Source organism: Dreissena polymorpha, chromosome 15, assembly GCF_020536995.1.
Source record: "Dreissena polymorpha isolate Duluth1 chromosome 15, UMN_Dpol_1.0, whole genome shotgun sequence".
Classification (NCBI taxonomy): Eukaryota; Metazoa; Mollusca; class Bivalvia; order Myida; family Dreissenidae; genus Dreissena; species Dreissena polymorpha.
This window is the reverse complement of record NC_068369.1, coordinates 3,536,091-3,548,542: the sequence shown is the minus strand read 5'-3', so window position 1 is coordinate 3,548,542 and position 12,452 is coordinate 3,536,091.

The window sequence follows — 12,452 nt, the reverse complement described above, 5'->3', positions numbered from 1 at the left end:
AGCTGATATCTTAAGATTTAAGAATTTATTATTGAATACGTCTGAAATCGGTGCCGCAATTTCAAGTTGCGTGCAGCATAACCATGTATATTAATGGCTGTAAACATGGACTTTTTGGCCAATAACACATGCTTAAATAAAGTAATTTTGATGTTTTTCACATTGACGCATAAAAACACAGTCTTTTATGCACTAGTTGAAAAAAGTTATTTAAAAAGCAACACTTACCATTGTGTTTACAAAGCAACAGTTACCGGTGTGTTTACATCCATTAACATCCATTTGTGAAACCCATACAGTCAAGTGACCCTCAATAACCATAAAAAGGCTTTCATTAATTAAAGTGTAGTACCGTATACAACTGGCTTGGTCTAGTTAACACAATGTTAACTAGTTGTTATTTTGAACATATTTGTCGCTGATTTACATGAGGTATACGTACACATGCAAATAACCAATATTCACGCGGTAATGTATTGTCATTTAAATTAAAGTGAAATGAATTTTGTTTTCAATATGCGAATTTATACATGAAACAAGCGCATAACAATTATACATGGCCAGTTCAGGGGCGGGAGATTGAGAACTAGTCCTATTAGAGAGTTGTCAACCGCCTGTAATCATTGTTCAAAGCCCACGAATGTGAATTGATGTTTAGATGTGCATTTAAATAATCAGACTACATTTGCTCTTTGTACTCATATTTACAACAAGCGATGTAGTTATATGTTATCATGATCTTGTTACACATTATATGTCATGTACATTCCAATATATGTTCATTTGTAAATAATAATTATTCACGCTTCGATGAATCGAGTCTATGTTTACTTAAAGTGTTTATTTCTACGACAAATAAAGCAAATTGATAGAAAATGTCTGTTTGCTATGTTTATGAAGAACGGAAAACTGAACAACAATCCGAAATAAGCCAACCAATCCTGCGAACTGTAGTCATGCTAGTTTATGAAATATTGAACAGTTATGGAGAAATAATTATCAATCTGTTCTGACAAGGCTGACTATTGACTATTTGTTTTTGAAAATTTTAAATTTGGTATCAATTTGAATGTGTTTTCAGTATTAGTAGTTCATCACGAAGTAGAGAACACAAATAGCTGAACATATCAATTAATAATTGAATAGCATTTATGCATTTCCTCGAAGTATGAACCGTCGGAAAAACTAAGCATACTTTGCATAAACGTCGACAACCTTACGTCTTTAATCCCCACGGTCTTGAAACGTATTGAGTCAAGGCGACTAGCATAGATCAATCTCCGTGCACAGTAACTGTTGTCGCCTCATTCTCTCACATACGATCTCCTCAGATTTTGGATGATTTTTTTTTTAAGTATTATATTATTGAAAGTAGTAAAATTTTCTTTTAAATTTTAAAAATAGTGTATAACTTTAGGTTGATAATAAAAAAATACAAGTAAAAAAAGTAAGAATAGTAACGGGAATATTATTGTACGACGTGGCTCGGCTATCATCACGTCGTTGGTTATGAAGGATGGAATTTGATCCTGCTATGCTGGTTCAATGAAAGCTCTTCGCGGAGGTTGATCATAAATGTCTGAATGGTCGTTATTATAACCAAACGGGCATCTTGGTACGTTCGTAATTTTAAAACCCATATTATATCCGAGTCCAACATCGCGATTTGCCGGCAACCTTTCCAACTCAATAATGTTGATATTCTCGAATAAATGTAGAAAAAATAACTGTTTACAAATATTAGTATTCGTGTTCAAAACACTCGTGCATTGTTCATCTTGGACGATTTGCATTTGAAAGAACATATTTCAATTTATTTATCTTTTCTGCGATAGCAAATTGTCATCGTGACGCTGTTTGAACACTTTGTTTAAGCCTATACCATACTTTAAAGGTTAAGTTGTGCCTTGTTTCTGATCGGATATATACTACTCAAACTCATGGCGGCCCTAGATATGTTAAGTAGCAGCGACAAATTACGTTTGAAATCCACGAAACATTTATTATCATCCAAATGGCGCTGTAATATCGATTTCTTAGCAATTTTTTAAGCAGCAATGAGGTAATGATTCTGATGAATACGATTTAAAAGAATCTAATATGAACATTAAAGTAAAGGCATTACATAGGAGGATATTGGTTTGTTTTTGGGTAATTCAGTCAAATATTTTCTCAGTAAAATGAGAAAATCGACAGATTTGTAATAGTTATTTACTCACGATAGAGAAATATATTTCGCGTTATTACCCTGAAAACACATACATAACCTTAATGTATTTTGTTTCTACAGGCGTGTATTTTGTGTCGCAATCTCAATAACGTCTGTCTCAATTACGCATGTTCAATGTGCATTTACTTATACAATATAGAGGACAGTTTTACCTGGCATTTTTATTTACACAAAATTATGCAATACTTATATTTTCTTAATAAACACTCTGAATAACATAATACACATTTAAAATAATTTATATTTAAAAATTGCGTTTGCTAATTTAAAGAAAAAGGCGTCACAATACCAAAAGTATACTGTGTAATTTGAAAGTATGTTCATTTAAAAATTTTAATAGTTCTAGTATGAATGTATTTTTTAGGTTTTAAACTTCTTATCAATAATTTGACAAGTTATTACCATTGTTGCCACATTAACAATACATATCGTTACATTTGCTACATACACATTTGTTAAATAAACAAAAGTAAAACGTGGGCTCTGCGACTTTATTGCCAAAATATGATGTCTCTTTTATGTGTTGTTTAATGATCCATCTATGTTAACATTATATCATGTTTAAGATTGTTTATTTTATCAGTTGCAATAAAAGTAGAAAAGATAGTGACAAATGTGTTCAGTTTATTACTCATGGTGCACGGTTTGATAGGTTTCTCCATGAAGCGGGAGTAGGGGCTGATAATTGTGCGTTGTCTTATAGATATATTTTTTAATTGAATAACCCGTTATTAATGACATGCTTTTCCCTTAGATGCAATATTGCTACAAGCATAACGCTTAAGTGACTTATTATGGTGTGAAGTTGAAAAATGGCATCACAGCTACTGGCAAATGTCGCAATAACTGGCACAATCAGATGTTTATATTATTAAGGATATAAGTAAGGATATTCTAGAAATTAATATGCTAATTTCAGACATTGAAAGTGTTCGAAATTAATTCTGCATCATAGGTTGTTCAAAAACTGTTGAAATTGTATATTTTAACAAGCAAAATCAAGTTATCAAATTGTAAGAAAAAGTGAGTATAAGAACGGTCACGGTATTTAGTCACAGTCTTCAAATTCGTCTGCAGTTAAGCTGTGAATAAGTTGTAGTTAAAGTTTGTTTATCAAACACATGGAAAGTGCAGAATGTAATTTTTTGCAATTGTGTTATAGGTTTTAATTGTGTTTTTTATGAATACTAAATTGAAATTGTAAAACCCCATAATGAATATACGCTCGACTAGTGCATAATTTCATCTTTCCGAGAAAGTGTTCGTTAAGTTTTGGGCTGCATTAAGACTAAACTATTTATCCCCAAAAACATAAACAAAAGTTAATCAATGCTGATAGTAAATATAGTAAACCGGTTTTTATCAATTTACGATTAATATCGATCACATTGTTCAATTTGCCTTATTGAATTCGGGAATATAACTTAAAAGTTTACATGTATATTAAGTAAATTATAAAATCTTATGATGCGCGATAAAATAAATACGATTGAATACAAGTATAAAGCGTTGCAACGCGAAACGATTGAATAATTTGGAGAGTTTTGTTGTTGTCGTTTAAATTTGTGAAACTACGAAGATTACTTTTATAAGGTATCAAATACGCATCTTATGTATGCTTGGCAGGATAGCTCAGTTGGCTAATGCGTTTTTACTTCAGGATTCCGGGGGTCACTGGTTCTAGCCTATTTTCCTTTTTTAAATTTTATTTTTGATTTTTTACTGGAGCTTTTAAAAATTAATGTTTACATTTATCAATATAAAGCATTTAATGACAAACTTCAACACATGCCAAAATCTGTGTGAGGGCCCCTTTAAGACTTGTATAATTATAGAAGAAAACGGACAAAACAAACTTAAACAACAACGTCGAGGTAATACTCACGAAGAAGGGAAGAACAATTAAGCGTTATCAGTTATCGGGTATGTAAATTATTAGATAGATGTTTATTCAGGAAAAAAGGCAATATGCCCATCATTCCGCATGCAACACATGACAAAAGAAATATACAACCGGTTAATGGTGAGATATGTTGCATCATGTTAGATATCTGCATATATATATGGGGAGATATAGATACATTTTGATTGTGAAGATGCAATAAAAAGATAAATAAATAAATAAACGTTTGGAAGCAATGGAAGGAAAAAAAATATAGCGTGTATTTGTCTTAGACCAGGGTTATTGGGTCATTTCGGAGAAAAATGTAAGTTCTAGTCTAATGAAATGTAACTAGAGTTTATGTATTAAAAAGTGTAAATTTAAAAATGAACGGTATATTTAGTATATATTTGACACACAAAGTTGAGTTAACCAAAAATGGATATTAAATCTAGGTAGCCTTTTTTTTTGGGGGGGGGGGGGGGTTAGATTGTATATTCCTTGTTAGAGAGCCAAAAATATAGAAAAACTCACGTAGGCATGCTATAGTGTTCGATTTCAGGTACATGTACATATCAGGTGCATTTATCAGTAAAAGTTATTTACATATATATTTACATACATGTATAACAGTTTACAAAATAACATTTGTTATTTACACACACATACACACACGCTCATATATATATATATACACATACATATACATATATATATATATATACACAAAGTATCATATAGTATTTTTACAACGTTGGTGATGTAATTGGTGCATGTGTATTTTGCGATTGATGTTGGTGTTGTGTAGCCTTTCATGTTCAAGCTCATAACGATATTAATATCCGATATATCAACTCGTGCTTCCGTTACACAATCGATTTATAATTGGAGAAATCATCAAATGTGTCTGGAAATAATCGGATTAACTACCGTCGTGGATACAGTTAAATGGATTTTATCATGGTAAGTCAACGTTGTAAGTGTGGTACAGTTTTACAAGCTTGACAACCTAACCCGAAATCAAAACGTTAGGTTGAGACGCATGTGTAAAATTGACCAACTTAGGTCTGCTCATGACTCATGTTATTCAAGTAATCTAATTCGGGGAATTAGGTTACTACACATGATGGAGCTATATGTATATACTAATGATACAATTGAGTGGCTTGATATGTGATGGCCAATTCATCATGCTAACAATTTTTGAAGATTTAAAAGTTACACATTTAGATAATTAGAGCACACATTTATCGATTGTTATTTGATATGTGGTAAACAAATGCATTGTATTTGCGTTCACCAATAAGAAAACCTTACAGATTATGCACATTTTGTAAGATTTAGTAACAACATAGAATAAAATAGCGTGGTATATGATGGACAACTGTTAAAAACTTAGATACATACATGTACACCTACATAAAAATGAGCAATATACATATACTGGCTTACATGTTAATAAAATATGATGTTTACTATTGATGTTTATTTGATTCTTATGTTTGCAATACACCTAATAAACATAATTGTGTTTTATGTTGTATCTTTTTGTAATATCAGTGTATTTTTGTCTTTTTCAATTTCAGGTACCACTACTGTTTCTTGACACAAATTGTTTTTCTACTAATTTGGTTAAAAAATAGTGGTGTGTGTTTTCATCGTTGCTGTAATAAGGGGCTGTGAAAACATAGAAAAGCTGGATTGCCATTTCACATATTGACGGGTTTGCCAGGCTCGCATGGTTGTGAGTATAATTATATTTATTTTATGTAATAGGTGATTAATAACTAATTCTGTGAGTATATATTTTCTCTTAACACCAGTGATTTATGTATATATATTCCTAGGTTTTTTAGTATACCATTGTTGTTTACGGACATTAGTTCTGAAAATTTAATTATGTTTGGATGTTTCCAATAGTATTTTTTAATGTGTAATTTTCTTATTTCCTTGTAAAGTGGGCATTCTAATAAAAAGTGGAATTCATCTTCTAGTGTATTGCAAGATAGGCATTTTCGTTCGTTTCTTGGTATTTTGTTTGGTTTGTGCCACCTTCCTGTTTCTACAGCGAGTCTGTGTGATGATGTCCTGAGACGTGTGAAAGCTTGTCGGTATTTTTTTATATTTAAACTGTTGAGATAGTTTTTGTAGCCAAAGTTGTGGAAAAGTATATAAGTTGATGCTCTTGAGGACATGTGGAGTTCATTGTTTAAGTTTTGCAAGAAAATATCTTGTGCTCTTTGTTTTAGAGATGACATGAATAAGTCTTCGTTTTCAACACCCTGATTTAGCCATACATGAAAAAAGCCTAATTGTTCTAGACATTCTTTTAGTGATTTCACCCAAGATGGTTTGTTTGGGTTAGCTTCTAGTTCTATCAACATCATTTTATATGTGATTTTGATTAGTTTGGTCTCTGGGCATTTTAAGATTTTGAACCAGTATCGAATAATATTAGCTACAATGCTGCATTTTAGAGGAAATCGCCCAAGTTCGCTGTATATAAAGTTATTTTGTGTTTGTAACTTAACTCCTAAAAGCTGTTTGCAAAATTTTAAGTGTATCGTCTCTAATCTTTTACTGTTATTGAAACCCCAAACCTCACTTGCATAATTCAGAATTGGTGTTATTAGTTTATCGAATAGCGATAACGAGTGTTCAATTGAGATATCAGTGAATTTATATAAATATGATCTTAGTTTAAATATTGCTTTTAGGCCCTGTCCTGCAAGTTTATCGAATGTTAGGTTGAAGGATCCTTTTGAGGAAAATGTTATTCCCAAATATTGAAAATTTGTGACAATTTCAAGTTCTTGGTTGCCATATAGAAAATGTTGTCCCCTTGGGTTTCTTCCTCCTTTCTTGAATATTAAAACTTTTGTTTTCTGAACATTCAGCGTCAATTTCCATTGATTACAATATTGATATAAAATGTCTAATCCATGCTGAAGGTCTTGTTCATTTTCTGACATTATTGTTATATCATCAGCATATAAGAGTAAGAATAGTTTGAGCATGTGGATACTTATTCCGTTGTGGCCTTTTAATATCAATGTCTCTTCAAGGTCGTTTATATACATTGCAAATAGAAACGGTGACAAACAGTCTCCTTGGCGGACCCCGAGGTTGCATATAAAGCTTTCACTTAAGCAGTTATTAAATTTAATGCATGATTTAACATTTGAGTAAAGCGATGTGATGATGTCTAACATTTTACCTCTGATGCCTAGTTTGATAAGTTTGTGCCATATATTTTCTCTTACTAGTAAGTCGAACGCCTTTGTGTAATCGACAAAACAGACAAATAATTTCTTGTTGTTATTTAACATTTGTTGTATCACCGCGTGAAGAATAAAAATATTATCAGTAGTACACATGTTTGATCGGAAACCAGCTTGTGCTTCTACGTAAACACTGTAATTTTCGGCCCATGCATTAAGTCTATTATTGAGGATTCTTGTGAATAGTTTTCCGAGTGTGCTTAGTAGTGTAATTCCTCTATAATTCTCTGGATTGTTTATGTCTCCTTTTTTATGCAGTGGTATTATGAAACCGTTTGACCATTTTTGTGGGAAGTAGTTTAAATTGAAGATCTTATTAAATAATTTACTTAAATAGTTAAGAAGATTATTTATGCCGTATTTGAAAATTTCGTTTATGAAGTAGTCTGGTCCACCTGATCTATTATTTTTCAACTCTTTACATGCTTTAAGTATTTCATCATTGCTTATTTCAATGTTTAGTTCTTCAAACATAATATTGAATTCCCCTTTAACATATCTTTCATTAAAATGTAGGGTGTCTTCATCTGCTTGGTAGAATGTTGAGTCTGGACAGTTTACTGCTTTAAAATATCTAGCAAAGGTATCGTGTGTTATGTTTGTAGATGTGTTATTTGTACATAAGCTTTTTAATAGTTTCCAGTAGTCCTTTGCGTTGTTCATTCTAGCATTAATTAGTTTTTCTGTATTTTTTCTATCGTGTTTGAACTTTTTGGATCTTACGAGTGATTTGTATTGTGACCTGACTTGTACCATATTTTTCCTGTTTTCGTCACTATTATCAGATCTGTAATTATTGAGGGTTTCGTAAAAATCTGTCTGTTTTTGTTTACATTCATTGTCAAACCAACTATTCTGTGTTTTTGTCTGTTTATTTCTGTTTTTGATGTTTTTTTTTAATGGTGAGCAAGTTTTGTTTAATAAGTTGCAAAATGTTTCAAGATTATTATCAATTTCTGAAGATTGGGTAATTGTGTCTATATTTGAGGTTAGATTGTGTAATTCATGTGTTATTTCTTCAGATTCAAGGTTATTGATAAAAAATAATCTTTTATTTTCATCCCATATAAAAGTATGATCTATTTGCGGTAAGTTTCTTGGTTCATTTTCGTTGTTTATATTTAATTCCGCGTTTCTGTGTTCAGTTTTAATGGAAAATTCTATTTTGCAGTGATCTGATTCTATGCTTGGATCTGATATTGAGAATTGTGTGAACTTTGGCATCATTTCTGGCATACATAGTACATAGTCAACAACACTGCAACCAGCGTCCTTTATACATGTGTACCGACCTAAGTGCGAGTCTTCACATACACGACCATTCATGATACGGAGGCCTGTTTGTTTACAGAAGTCAATTAACAATTTGCCATTTTCGTTTACAATTTTGTCTTGACTGTTTCGCGGCAAGAATACATCTATACTGTAATCATCAGGCATCATATTTAAGTTATGCAGGTATTCATCATTTACAAAGTCATTGCGATTCCCAGTTCTGGAATTAAAATCACCTGTAATAATAAAGCTAGTTTTGTTTTCATATATAGCATTAAATTCTACAATATCTTGTATTAATGAATCATAAATGTTTTCATCATCATACACTTCTCTCGCACTGCCAGTTGGTACATTGTATAAAAGACATACAAATACATCATTTTCAGAATTGAAAACAGACTTATCTATTTTTAACCAAATTATTCTATCATTTTTATATTTAAGCAATTCTACATTTTGTTTTAGATTATTTCTAACATATATAATAAGTCCACCACTGTCTCTTTTTGCATTTTTATGCTTGTTAGTTCTGTTCAGTATAAAATGTGAAAAGCCGTCCACTGTGCAATTGTGGAGTTTGTTCAACCAAGTCTCTGTTAACAAAATTATGTCTTTATTCAAAAATAATGATTGCACTTCTTCACTGTTGTTTAATTTGTCAAATCTTCTTCCAATTAATCCTTGAATATTCCAAAGGCAGAAATTGAGTCCATTTTTCTCCTGTATTTCCTATTGTGCTGTGCGTGGGTGTTCCTGGTTTGTCCCAGCATTTGGTGTGTTTATTGGAATCGAATTGTTTACATCTTTGGGTGGTGTATTGTATTTGGGTTTCCCCGTGTTTCTATTTATAGAAGCGGAGCGGTTTCTTTGCGTTGCACGTGGCGTCGGCGGTCCTTGTGTAGTTTTGTTTTTCATAGTGTTATTGAGGACATTTGAGAGTGCATTAACGTTTTTGGATTTTGTGGTCGTTCGTCCTCTAGATGCCGATGCCGTGCGTATATGTTGTGTTGTTGCTTTCGGTTGTTTGTACCAATTCTCTGGTGTTTGTTCCATATGCGGTGGTTCGGCTGCCAATTCGTGCGATTGCTCTCGATTTTGTGGTTTGTCTGTCGAGTGGGCGTGGCTCATAGTTGTCTCCGACTGCGTTTCGTGAAAAACTTCCGTTTCTAAGTTTTTATTGTTTGTGATTGTTGGTGTGGTCTGCGCGTTTTGTTCTCTGCCCGGACTTTGGTGATGTTTATATGTCGCTGAAGTAGTGAGTTCTGTTTGAGCATTTTGTGGGGGTGGGCAGTTTAGGGTGCTTGTGTTGTTAAACTTTTCGAAACCCGTTGTCCTACTTTCTCGAAGGAGTTCGTACCACTCTGGGAACATGTCTTTTATGGGTCGTCCGTTTATGGATAGTTTCGCTGGATATTTTATTTGAATTTTGTCTCGGTTTACACGGGCTGTCTTCGTTTCGTCCATTTGGTTTAGGTGTTTCCTGGCTTCTACTATTTCTATAGGGTAATCTCTGTCGATTCGAAAATTGGTTCCCCTAAGTTGGTATGCATGTTCTAGGATTGTTTCTGTGTCATAAAAGTCACGAAATCGCACAATAATTGGGCGTTTGGGGTCATTTCTGTATTTCACTGGTGTGTTTCTGGTACTACCAAGACGGTGTGCTCTTTCTATGCACATTTCACTGGGGTCAATATATAGTTCGTTCTGTACAAATGTTTGAATAAGGGCCCTACAGGTGGTATGTTGCATGTTTTCTGAAATTCCCCAGAAAATCAAATTATTTCTTCTGCTTCGGGCTTCCAGGTCTATTGATTTATATGATAGCATCTGTAGTTTTCGAGTATGGATATCTATGTTTTGTTCATTTCGTTCTACACGACTGATTACTTGTTTGACTTGCTCTAAGCACTGGTTATTTATAGATTGAGTGTTGTCAATTTTTTCGAAGTTCCGATTAATTGCTTCGAATAAACACAATAGTTTTTCGTCGGTAGTAAGGTTAACAAAGCGTTGGGTTTGTGTTTCGCAATCGTGCTCATCTCCCGTGCTCCCATCGCTACATACTTTTTTCCGTTTGTAGTCACGATCTTCCTGTCCATTTCCCCGCCCACTGGGTATAACAAACCGGTTTTGCGTTGGTACTGCGAAAGTTGTTTTCTCCGCGTCTATGGATCTGAATCGCGCATCCCACGCCAGGTCGCTGCTGTCCCCTGTTGCCATGACCTAATCGACACTTTTAACCTTACCGATATACTCTTTTGACGCAGAATTTAATTAAATTAAATTTTCTTCATCGGTTTGAAATCGAACTTCCACCATTGACCGGATGTGACGACTAATTCAAAGCGCTGGAGTAACTGCAGTTGTTCGCTTATTTGTATACAGAGGGCATTGAAGTACCGAAGTTTGGTGTAAAACCAATTTCAGTCTTTACAAACAAAGAGCGACTACAGATAATTTCCACACAGACTACCAGGCTCCCTGTATGTTCACTTAAAACTCATAAATACTATCCTTTCAATACATTAAAATGAATACTATAAATAGAATATAGCATGTTACATTTCGCCTTTACACAATTTGGTATTAAAAAAAAACTTGATACTTGATAATATAATACTGAAAGTTTTCCGGTAATGTTTTCATAATTGTACACATTTTGGCGTATGTAGCATACAGAACATGCCCTCTTAGAGTATTACTATGTTTCATTATATAACCATGGCTGGAAAGCCCACTTAGTATTAAATTTCCCCTTCAAACATAACAAATAAACTGATGGTTTAAATTATCGCAGACATATTTGTGCATGACAGCACTTGTCCATTCCAAACATGTTAAACACACGAATCTGTGTTATTTATTAACACTCATGCCTTTGCTAATAAATCTCCTACCAGCTCTACCTACATGTTTTACATAGGCTGAAGCTGAAATATGTTTTACAACATATTTGAGTTGAAATTATTGTATGAGTGAAACTATAAGTGTTTTTTTTTGTAAGTACGAGTTATATACATGACATGAGTGGGCAAGTCAATATGCTTAGATTGTGTATTGTCCCCTACCGGTGAAACCGGAGGTAACTTATGGTTTGCGCTCTGTGTGTTCGTGAGTCTGTCTGTCAGTCAGTCAGTCAGTCAGTCTGTAACGCTTTTCTGGATCCTGCGATAACTATTAAAGTTCTTCATATTTTTTCATGAAACTTGAAACATGACTAGATGGCAATATGGAGATTATGTACGTCATTTCATTTTGTTTCTACGTCAAACATTCTGGTCGCTATGGCAACAAATATAAAAAAATCTGACAATGGTGGAGATTCACCGGTACCGGATCACATTGCTTGACAATAGTCTTGTTCAATGCTGTTGTTTTGAATTTTTGCGTTAGTCGCCGCGAATAGTCCTGTTCAGTAGACATAATCATTATTATTTATATTATTGTAAAATATTTATTTGAATGTGGGTACAAAAATTAATTTGGATTGCGCTTCTCTTCTTATGAACAACTACAATGCTACCGCCGAAATGGGTGCCGTAACAAAACAAATAAGATGATTTATAAAACATAGTGCTCAACACAGGTCAAAGAATGAAGTCGTAGAGATCTTCTTGAAACACACACAAAAACGAATTGAGATGACGAGATATTTTCAATAATCGACAATTATTCAATTCTTTATCAACTAAAAGACAAGTTTGCCTTAATACAGATTCTCAACGAAAAGATTCTGATTTGACGGCAACAATAATATACTCTAGGAAGTCCTAATATGAGT